Below are 10,675 nucleotides of genomic sequence, written 5' to 3'. Positions count from 1 at the left end.
ATCACACCTACAAAGTCCCTTCTGCCATGTAAGCAACATATTCATGGATTCTGGGGATAGGACATGAACATCTTTGGGGAGCTGATACTTAGTCTACCATAGGAGCATTCTAGGTGGGAGGAACAACATGTACAAAAGCCCTGGGATTGGACAGAGCATCTCAAATAGAAGGGACTGAAATCAAGTCAGTGTGGCTGGAGCCTAGAAGCTAGAGGGAGGGTAAGACATGAAGGGACTGGAGAGATAGACAGGGACTAGACTATATATGACCTTTTAGGCCATGTCAAATAATTTTGCCTTGACCCATGAAGCCATGTGAAATTGATTTTTTAAAGATTTTATTTATTTATTTGACAGAGAGCGACAGAGTGAGAGAGGGAACACAAGCAGGGGGAGTGGGAGAGGGAGAAGCAGGCTTCCTGCTGAGCAGACAGCCCGATGCAGGGCTCGATTCCAGGACCCTGGGATCATAACCTGAGCCAAAGGCAGATGCTTCACCCACTGAGTCACCCAGGTGCCCCTATTGATAGGTTTTAAGTAGGGAAGTTACCATGTTCATATTTACACTGAAAAGGTAATTCTGCTACAGAGTATGCAGAATGGCCTGGAAGGGCTAATAATTGAGATGAACAGTGATAATGGTTTGTACTAGATACAAATGGAGAGAAGTGGAAGGGTGGGAGAAATATACAGGAGGAAACTCAACAGGACTTGGTAATGCATTGAAGGATGTTGAACAGCATTTCTGGTCTCAACACACAGATGCCAGTGACAATCCTCCTCCCACTGTGACAACAAAATGTCTCCAGACACTGTCAAGTGTCCCCTGGAGGCGCAATTGCTTCTGGTTGAAAATCACTGTTCTTGAAAAACTGTTCAGGAAACACCAACTGAGGTACCACTGTGAAAACAGAGGAGGGTGATGATGAATGGGTGACAGTGAAGCCAGTGAAGAGGTAGGGAGAAGAAGGATGGATGTTTATCTAGCCGCAACTGTGCATCTTGCTAATGTCATTAATGTGTCACAGAAACCTTGTGAAGAGGTAGCCATCACCTTGTTGTGTAGACGAGGAGCTGGAGGATTGGGAACACAGTTTAGCATTCACTATTACAAGGTGGATCTAGTGATCCATCCCAGGTCTGTCTGACTCCAATACCCACGCTCTTGCTGCCACAAATCCAGGCTGCTTCTTACTTAGGCCAGAAAAAGTCAAAGATGTCCAAGAGCAGTTGCCCAATGATGGTTGCTGGTTCCAAGAAGGGAAGGCAGGCTCTTCTCTAATGAGCTCAAAAGTCAGTACCCAAGGTCTAATGAGTACCTGTGGGAAGCGTGAGACTCAGGCAGGCTTTCAAAGCAAAATTCTACTCATCATCACAGCTTTAGGTCACAGAATATAATCTAGGCCCAGGTAGACATAGAGGACTGTTAGCAGGTCAGAATAGGAAAAGTGTGAACAATTGAAACCCACCGGTGTGGCCACACCCCATTTAACTCTGTAGTTCTCTTTAAAAGATTGTTTAATCTTTAAAAAAATGATGTAACTTGTATTTTAACAGACAATACATGCACATAGTACAAAGTTTAAAAGACGCAAAAAATAAATAATAAAACATAATTTTCCTCCCTGTCTTTATCCCCCAGATTCTTATTTCCCATCCCAGAAGACGATTATTGTTATCATTTGTTTTCTGTGTATTTCCAGAAATACTCTATATATAGTCAAGCAAATATATATATTTTTTTCATTAATGACAGCATAATATACACATTATTGAGCACCATAACACACCACCCTATAAATATATATGCAGTATACATAGACAAAGACATACATGTCTGTATGTCTATATCACTCTATCTTGGAGCATGTTTCATATTGGTACATGAAGATCTGTCTCATTCTTTTTAATGGTTGCCTAGTATTCTATCTTAGGAAGATGGCATAATTTGGTAAACCAGTCTTCTAGTGATGGACATTTATGTTGTTCCTACTCTCTTGCTATTACAATAAAGCCACAATGAATAGCTCTGTACATACTTTCCCCTCATGTGTAAGTATATCTGTTCACTCGGTTTAATTCATAACCTGTCATTTCTTCCTTTTGCCTGCAGTGTTGGTACTAAGATCCGTATAACTTTGGAAGCAATAGAAGGAAATAGAGCATCTGAACAAATATCAAGTATACAATTAACCTTGAAAATCAAGCCTCAGAAGTAAAAATTGAAAGACACCTGATCACATGTGGTAAGTTGAATATGATGTCACCTGGCTTTTGAGGTCCCATCTTCCTCATGTAGAACCTGCTAAAGCAGGATGGGCCCTCAGAATTCTCTAGTGTGTCCCTTTCCCATGTTTTCACATTTAAGACCATCGGGACCCCAAGATGCTTATAAATAGCTCAGTTAGATTGAAATGTCGCTCTTCCAAGTTCCAATCCTATGCTCTTTCAAATACACAAGCACAGTGTCCTTCCCAACCCTAACATTTTGAAACAGAAAAAAATTATTATTTAAAACCCAAACTGATTGTTTGTCTGCATTCTAAAGTGGTGCCATAATTCACTGCAGTGAACTAAATCTCTGCTCCCTTCATCAGAGGGACTGTGGAATGAGGGAGGAGGCAAGGATGGATAGTTCAAAACCTCTGCCAGTGGAGTATTTGGTCCACTTTATAACAAAATCTAGAATAACACTGTGCAGAAGTGGCTGCCCACCTAGGTAGAGGTGTAGAGCACCACAAGACTTTGCACCAAATGGTGACTCTCAGGAAGGCCTTGAGACAATGATCCCCAAACTGCATAAGCAAAGAGTTTTAGTAGACAAGTCACATGGCTAAAGAACAGAGAGGGGTAGCCTAAATATTTTATAATGATAAAAATGTCGATAGTCAATTTTGAGTTGTTTGACTTTGTTGTGATATAAACTTGATCCTTAAGTAGAGTCCGTTTTACATACAAATGTCTTTGGTGAATGGTTCTGGGACTATTTCTTTAACTCTACCAAGTCAGGGTGCTGGGTTGATACTGTGATTCTCTGGTCATTTTCTCCCTCAAGTTCACATGAAGACTGTCATTAGCCCTATGCGAACCATTCTGTAAACTACTGCAAAATTCAGGGTAGGAAGATGAGGAATGGAGAAAACTGTTCTCCTTGTAATGGGGAGAAGAACCTTTCCCAGGAGACATGAACTCTCTTTGGCTGGAAGTGACTCTCATTTCTATCCAGAGCTACAAGGTGGATTGAGAAGTGAGTCCCCCAGTCCCACACTGAATGGCTTTAATTCGTTCTTGAAAGCTCTGCCACTAAAGTGGAAAGCTCTTAATTTTTAAAAATTCCATTAATTTTAATGGGAAAATTTATAATATGTTCTGTCCCAATCCCAGATACCAACACAATTTTCACAGAGAAGAAAATATATCAAGTAAAGAATGAAAACAAGTTTACATAGGAAATGAAGCACAATTTGAAAGCACATAAATATAGTTTGTACACAAAATAATGTAGAAAGAGTAAACTCAATAGGAATGGTGGCTGAGAGGGCAAGGGAGTCATGTTTTGGAAGGTGAGGGTTTTTTTTTTTTTTTTGTCTACACCACTTGTTTCATGAGCTTTCCAAGTTTAGAAAGAGGATTCACGGTTCTTTTGTACTCTAACTGCATTTAAATATCAAGTTATAGCCTAGATATTGCCTCTAGGACAAAATAAAAGATAAACAGGAGAGTGTTTTGAGATGTGTAAAATTGCACATGCATGAAGGCTACAGAGATATAGATGATAGCCTCCTCATCACTCTCACTTGGTGTCCATATGCAAAACAGAACATTTGGGGCTCATTCAAGCATGATGCTCAATTCAAATTTGTTCCATATGATCTGCTCTGACTAGTAAATGTGTGTTGCGTAAAATTGGTGAGTGTGACTTAGCCTAAGCAGAAATGATGTCATATTGCCCCTCAGAGCATATCTGTTTAGTATGTTTTGGGGGTGAAAAAGTCAATATATTGGGGGGGAAAGGGAGTCATTCAAAAAGTGGTACAGCTTTTCAAGACCTATATGATAAAAAGTCATTAACTATACAATCATTATGTGAGTTAAGTCTGTACCTGGAAAGGGGAAATGGAATTGTCTCAATTGGTTTCTCATTTATCATAGTCACCCTTTAAGCCTGGGCCCATTGCCAACCCAAACCAAATTAGAGTGAGTATCTTCTCATAGAAGTGGGGGGTGGTTATTGGACTGGCCACTAAGCCTGTTTGCCACAAGATACCCGTTCCCTTCCATGTTGCTTGGAAAGTGCGTATTGTGCAAAAAGGTAACTAAGGTTGGTAATACAGTTGTTACATTATTTTAATTACAGAGTTAATATAGGTCATTGGTTCTTAAAAATACTTCACTGGCAAGCAACTGGCAGCCAATTGCTGGTGCAGAGTTCTTGGTATCTCAGTGACAGGCAATAACCACCTACATACAGCGGAGAATGGAGCATTCGGCACTTAACTTTGAAACCTGAAGATCTGTCTGCAGCATTTTCCCTCTAGCTATCCAAAATAGCTTGCCCATTCTGCTTATCATGCTTGGTAAAGGCTCCCTTGACGATCTCATGATGGCATTCATCATGAGTATGAAGCATACTCCAAATCACTTTCTAGATGGCCAAACTTGAAACTTTCTTTTCCTTGGACTCGCTGACTTTGAAATTGAGCTGTGGATTCAAGACCCTTTAATGAGCATCTGTTGTGAGTTAGGTACTCTTCTTGGTCCTGTGGAAAATTCAGAGACAAATCGGACATGACCCTGCCCTCTAAGAGCTTATAGTCTACTAGTGGTGATAAGACATACACAACAATGGTAAAAGGTATAAAGTAGTATCTATACCATAAAAGTGGGACAGAAGAGAAAAATTAGGAATATTTATCAATATCCTTAAATTTTTTTTATATCTGTGAACTAACAATTCAAATATATTCAACCTAGGGATTCTTGGCCTCCTAGGAAATCCACACTTGAGCTTCAGGTAAATTTCCTGTAAGTGTATGCAAAAGTGTGGTTATGTGTTTGATTGCATTATTCTCAGGAGAGGATTCTTAATTTCTTCTAATTCTGAAACAAAAGCATTGTTGAATTCACTACAGTGCTCCCACTTCTAGAAACCTATCTTAAGGAAATAGTCAGACATATAGACAAAGATTTATATTTAAGGGTGTTTATTATAGCATAATGTATAATAATATAAAGTTGGAAACAACCCAGATATTGAACAACTGAGAATTATTTAATTATAGTACATCTGCACAATGAAATTTATGTTCATGTTGAAATGAGACATCAAAAATTAACAACATGAAAATATGCTCATGATAAAATGTTAAGTTAAAATAAACTGTATTCATGGTATGCTCTCAATTATGTTTTAAAAAAAAGCATCAGAAAGGCTAACAGGATAACATGGGAAAATGTTAACAATGATTATCTCTCTGTGTTGTGGGAATGAGTGATGCTTTCTTTAATCTTTTCCATATTTCTCAAATTTTCTACAATGAGCACAGATCACTTCACAAATGAGAAAAGAATTAAAGTGATACAAAAAGTAGTGCAAATGGTTTCTTGGCCATTGGGCAGTGAGATCTCTTTTATTATGGAAATCAGGGAGGTCTCTTAGAGGAGGTGGTCTTCGAGTATAGCTTTAAATCACCGCCGCAATCTTGATTTTCTGAAGAGCTAAGAGAGAGAAGTCAAGCAGAGTGGTTGAAGATGTCAAGAGCTGAAGGAAAAGAGAGTTCCATGGAGAAGTTGACATGTGGTGGTGACCTCATCACTCCCCCAAGAGGTTCTGGAGTAAGGAGGGCTGGCCCACATTCAGGCAAAAGGTCATTTTGGAGTGTGGGCTGACTCCCAAGGCCTCTCAGGGACCCCTGAGATGTGGCCTATCCTGTCCAGAGACCCTCCCCATTCTGTGATAGAAAGTTCAACGTGGGGTTACACTGGATAAATTATGGAAGGCAAAGAGTAATCACAAGTTTGGCAGGTGGACTTCTGGAGAAAGATTAGCCAGAAATTCCGAGAGTGGGATTGTAAGAGTCAGGGAAGGATGGTGAGAAAGCAAAAAATGTGTATTTCTTTGTGACTTAAATTGTTTTAAAGCCAGATGTCTTGGTGTGAAGCTGTACTTTTTAATCCCTTATATACCCGGAAGAAAACAAAAGCTAGTAACAGATTGATTAATGCCATATGGACTAAGATTACACTGCATAATGTTTGCTAGTACAATTTATTATTCTACATTAATTTAACAAGACAATATTTTTTAAGGAACTGATTATGCATTTTGACTCATTAATTCATTTTGGGGAATAACACTTAAGAAATTAACTCAAAAAGGGAAACAATAGCTATTTGTATAAAGTAGCCATTTTTTATAACGGAGGAAAATATTAGAAATCTGCTTGCATAAGAGCTCAAGGGTGCTTAAATATATTAAAGAAATGTATCATTGCCACAAAAATAATCAGTTTATGGGTTTGATAGTTTATATGGATACATCAATAAATTCAGGTTAGGAAAAAAGATCACAAAACTAGTATATGTATAGATTGGTGGCATTTTGTTAAAACGTATTTGTACAATATGGGGCCACAGTCTTAGCATAAACAATGAATCTTGGAACACTGAAAAAATTTTTAGAAAACCAGATACTATAAGGTTAAAAGTGGTTGGGGGTCTGTGCTGGATGGTTTAATTTTTTATTTTTATTTTTTTTTTTAAGATTTTTATTTATTGATTTATTTGACAGACAGAGATCACAAGTAGGCAGAGAGGCAGGCAGAGAGAGGAAGGGAAGCAGGCTCCCTGCCGAACAGAGAGCCCGATGCGGGGCTCAATCCCAGGACCCTGGGATCATGACCCGAGCCAAAGGCAGAGGCTTAACCCACTGAGCCACCCAGGCGCCCCTGGATGGTTTAATTTTGACAAGGATTCATCCCCCTTTCTTTTTATGATCTCCCTTCTACTGAGGGGTTAGAAGCCTAGAAGCTACATCTCCTAGAATCTCTTGCCAGCCGTCTTCCAGGATAGAGTCCTCTGATGAGAGGCTCCTTTGCAAGATTTAAAAAGCAGAAAAGAAGAGGTCATTAAAACAGCAGCGGGAAGGTGTGTGGGCTTCACCAGACAGTAGGTATGAGGTTTTTCAGCAGCTTCCAGGCATTCTCTTGTAAATTACCCAGTTCAGTGAGGCAGGCAGCTGAGACCATTGATGGCAGCTTTCTACAATTCCTGCAAGTTCCTCGTATCTTAAAAGCTAGGGGCAGCTTTTCCTGACTTTTATTCCCAAGTCCCTCCCATGGTTTCCTAAGCATCTAATTTTCTGAATTAAATCTTTTTCTTCTTAGAATACCTAGTTTCTGATTTTCAGACCACACCTTAACTGATACAGGTGTTGTATAATTCTTTTGTTTGCTTTCCATGATAAAGTTGATTAAACAGTTGAAATACATGTTCCACCGGTGCTTTATGTCCTGTAGGTTAAATATACTTGAAATATATATACTATGTGTAGTAGTCCCACCTAGTTAAATTATACAATACCTCTCACACCCACATCACTGTCATTTTTGTAATCTCCAGCATGTGCTCCTTACACAAAATGACAGGAGTGGATCAATAGATGTCATCAAAGTAAGAAAGTAAGAAGAAATCTTATCACTTCTAAATATTTATTATTTAGCTTGAAATTATAATTATTGTATTTTATAGGAGATTATATGGATCAGTTTACAAATTGACGTGAAAACTTTCTATTTCTATCAAATGAGTAAGTTGAGATTGGGATTATTATTTATTTGACTAGACATGATCAACATTGCTTTGACAAAAAAAAAAAAAAAGATGCCCAAGGTCTATACTTGCATGCATAGTTACCAAAAGAACATACAAAAGAACAAATTGTGTGTATATACACATACATCAAATATACATATGTGTGTGATTTTGTTCTTGTAGAGATATGGAAAAGTAATTGAAAAAATACTCTCTGGCAACTTTAAACACTTCACATCTTTTCCTTTGTTTCCTCAAAACCATTTCATTTTAACACAGGAAAAACATGAAACATGGGGTCCAACCAAGCCTGTAACACTGCCTGCCAGATGCAAAAGAGTCCTTGCATGGGCTGCTATCTCAAATGGCAGCAAAGGTCTGGTAGATGATTTGCAAAAGTGGCCACAATAACTCCTGTCCTCTCTGCATGCAGCCCCCCTTTATAATGTGACTTTGCAATAATTCCCATCATGATATGGAATCTATTTCTCCATCTCTTGAATCTGGTTTTGACCATGTGACTTGCTTTAGCTAGTGAGGTATTAGAAAGCATGATGGAAACAGAGACTTAAGACGTGCTTCTGCACTGGGCTTGTCCTCTCTTGCGGCTCCTGGGAACCCTGTGAATAAGCTTCAGCTGGCCGGCTAAAGATGTGTAGCCCAGTTACCAACACTGTCCCAACCAATAGCCATGACCAACCACCAGACATGTGAGTGAGGCCACCCTAGACTGACCATACTCTAGTCAATTACAGCTGAGCGCAGTAGTATGCATAAGCCCAGATGAGACCACCAGAAGAACTCTCCAGCTAATCCCAGGCCAAACTGCTGACCCACAGAATCATAAGCTAATAAGTGATTATTGTTTTAAGCTGGCAAGTTTTGGAATGGTAAGAATTAAGCAGGTATAAAGTGAGCCTGGGTCAGAACTGGAGCTCTTATTTCCTGCCTTCCCTCTACCAAGTAAAATGAAAACAAAAACAAAAAACCATGATTAAGGTAGCCAACTACATCCATTTATGACCTCTGCCTTAGAGGAAGGCAAACAAGACAAGCAATGTTGAAGATTCTTTTTCTTTCTGTTCTAATTAGAAAATTCTGACAAATGAATAGCTCATCACCCAATTACCATCAGAACTCAGTGAAGTGGAAATGATTTTGATTCATTGAGAAATTTAAGGAAATTGAAGTGAACCAGAGTCTGTATGCTTTCTTCACCAAGACCGTCATAGTTTTGCCTGAGAACAGTCCGTCAGTCTGCCTTGCCAGAGACTCTTGGAACTCATGCCTCCACCACCACCACCCCTATTTTCTTCAAATTTAGCCATCCTTGGATCCATGATAGGCCAGGAACATGGTTTGGTTTTGTTCACTAAGTTCTGTTTCTCTGCCAGTGATAAGTAAACTAGAGACAAAATAGAAACACACCCCTTGGGAATATTCCCTCCCCAAGTAGTCTCCCTCACATGTCACATAGCTTTTCCCACTGGCTCATCTTGATAATTATACAGCCAAAGATTAAAAAATATCTCTCTTCTACAACCCCGTGGTCCCTTTCTTGGAGTAAGCGTAGTGGTCTTCCCAAGTGGAATGAGTCACCTCGTGTCATTCAAAAAGGGGAGGGGACCACGTCAGGTGCCAGGTGAAAGGAAGGAGAGCAGGACTACCTTCCACCTGCACTGACTTTGCCCCATTTTCACACGGTCACTAATGTGCAATCAATGGTTAAGGTTGGTACTCATATTCCATTTTTTCTCTTCTCATAAAACTCATACATTTTCCTGGTCTTCTAGAAGGCAAGAACCTAAGGTTTTGTTCTGAATACTGCAGAGTAGTCTAGTACTGGCCCAACCTCAAAGGTGAGAGTGAAGACTCATTTGGTAGTCCCTAAAGGCTGAGAGCTGGGTCAGGATCATATTTCAAAGCAGACCAACTGTTTTCAGTGTCCTCAAAGTAGCTATACTCGAAATGTATTTCTTCTCACCATATCACTCCATCAGGTGAATTGATAAAATCACCTACACACCAGATTGTCTTTGGAGATACAGATTAAGGGATGAATGAAATGTAGACAGGCATTGAGTGTATTTACTTCAAGATATTCACCTCTTTGGAGGTATATAGCAATATAGGCCTACCTCAAGAAGCAGGAAAAATCTCAAGTACACAACCTAACCTTATGATATAGAAACAAACAACCCCCCCCCACCAGCAGAACAGATCAATGAAATTAGGAGCTGGTTCTTTGAAAGAATTAATAAAATTGACAAACCCCTAGCCAGACTTACCAAAAGAGAAAGAAACCAAATAAGTAAAATCACAAATGAGAAAGGAGAGATCACAGCCAACACCACACAAATACAAATAACTATAAAAGAATATTATGAAAAATTATGTGCCAACAAATCGGGCCATCTGGAAGAAATGGATTAATTCCTAGAAACATAAAATGCCAAAACTAAAACAGGAAGAAATAGAAAATTTGAAGAGACCAATAACCAGTGAAGAAATTGAATCAGTAATCAACAATCTCTCAACAAACAAAAGTCCAGGGCCAGATGGTGTCCTAGGGGAAGTCTACCAAACATTTAAAGAAGAGTTAATACCTCTTCTCAAACTATTCCAAAAAACAGAAATGGAAGGAAACCTTCCAAACTCATTCTACAAGGCCAGCACTACTTTGACCCCAAAACCGGACAAATATCCCACGGAAAAGAATTACAGGACACTATCCCTTATGAACATGGATGCAAAAATTCTCAACAAGATATGAGCATATCAAATCCAACAGTACGTTAAAAGAATTATTCACCACAATCAGTGATATTTATTCCTAGGCTACTAGGATGGTTCAATATCCACA

Source organism: Neovison vison, chromosome X, assembly GCF_020171115.1.
Source record: "Neovison vison isolate M4711 chromosome X, ASM_NN_V1, whole genome shotgun sequence".
NCBI classification, from domain to species: domain Eukaryota; kingdom Metazoa; phylum Chordata; class Mammalia; order Carnivora; family Mustelidae; genus Neogale; species Neogale vison.
The sequence above is the reverse complement of the archived record's forward strand: the minus strand, read 5'-3'. Positions refer to the sequence as shown.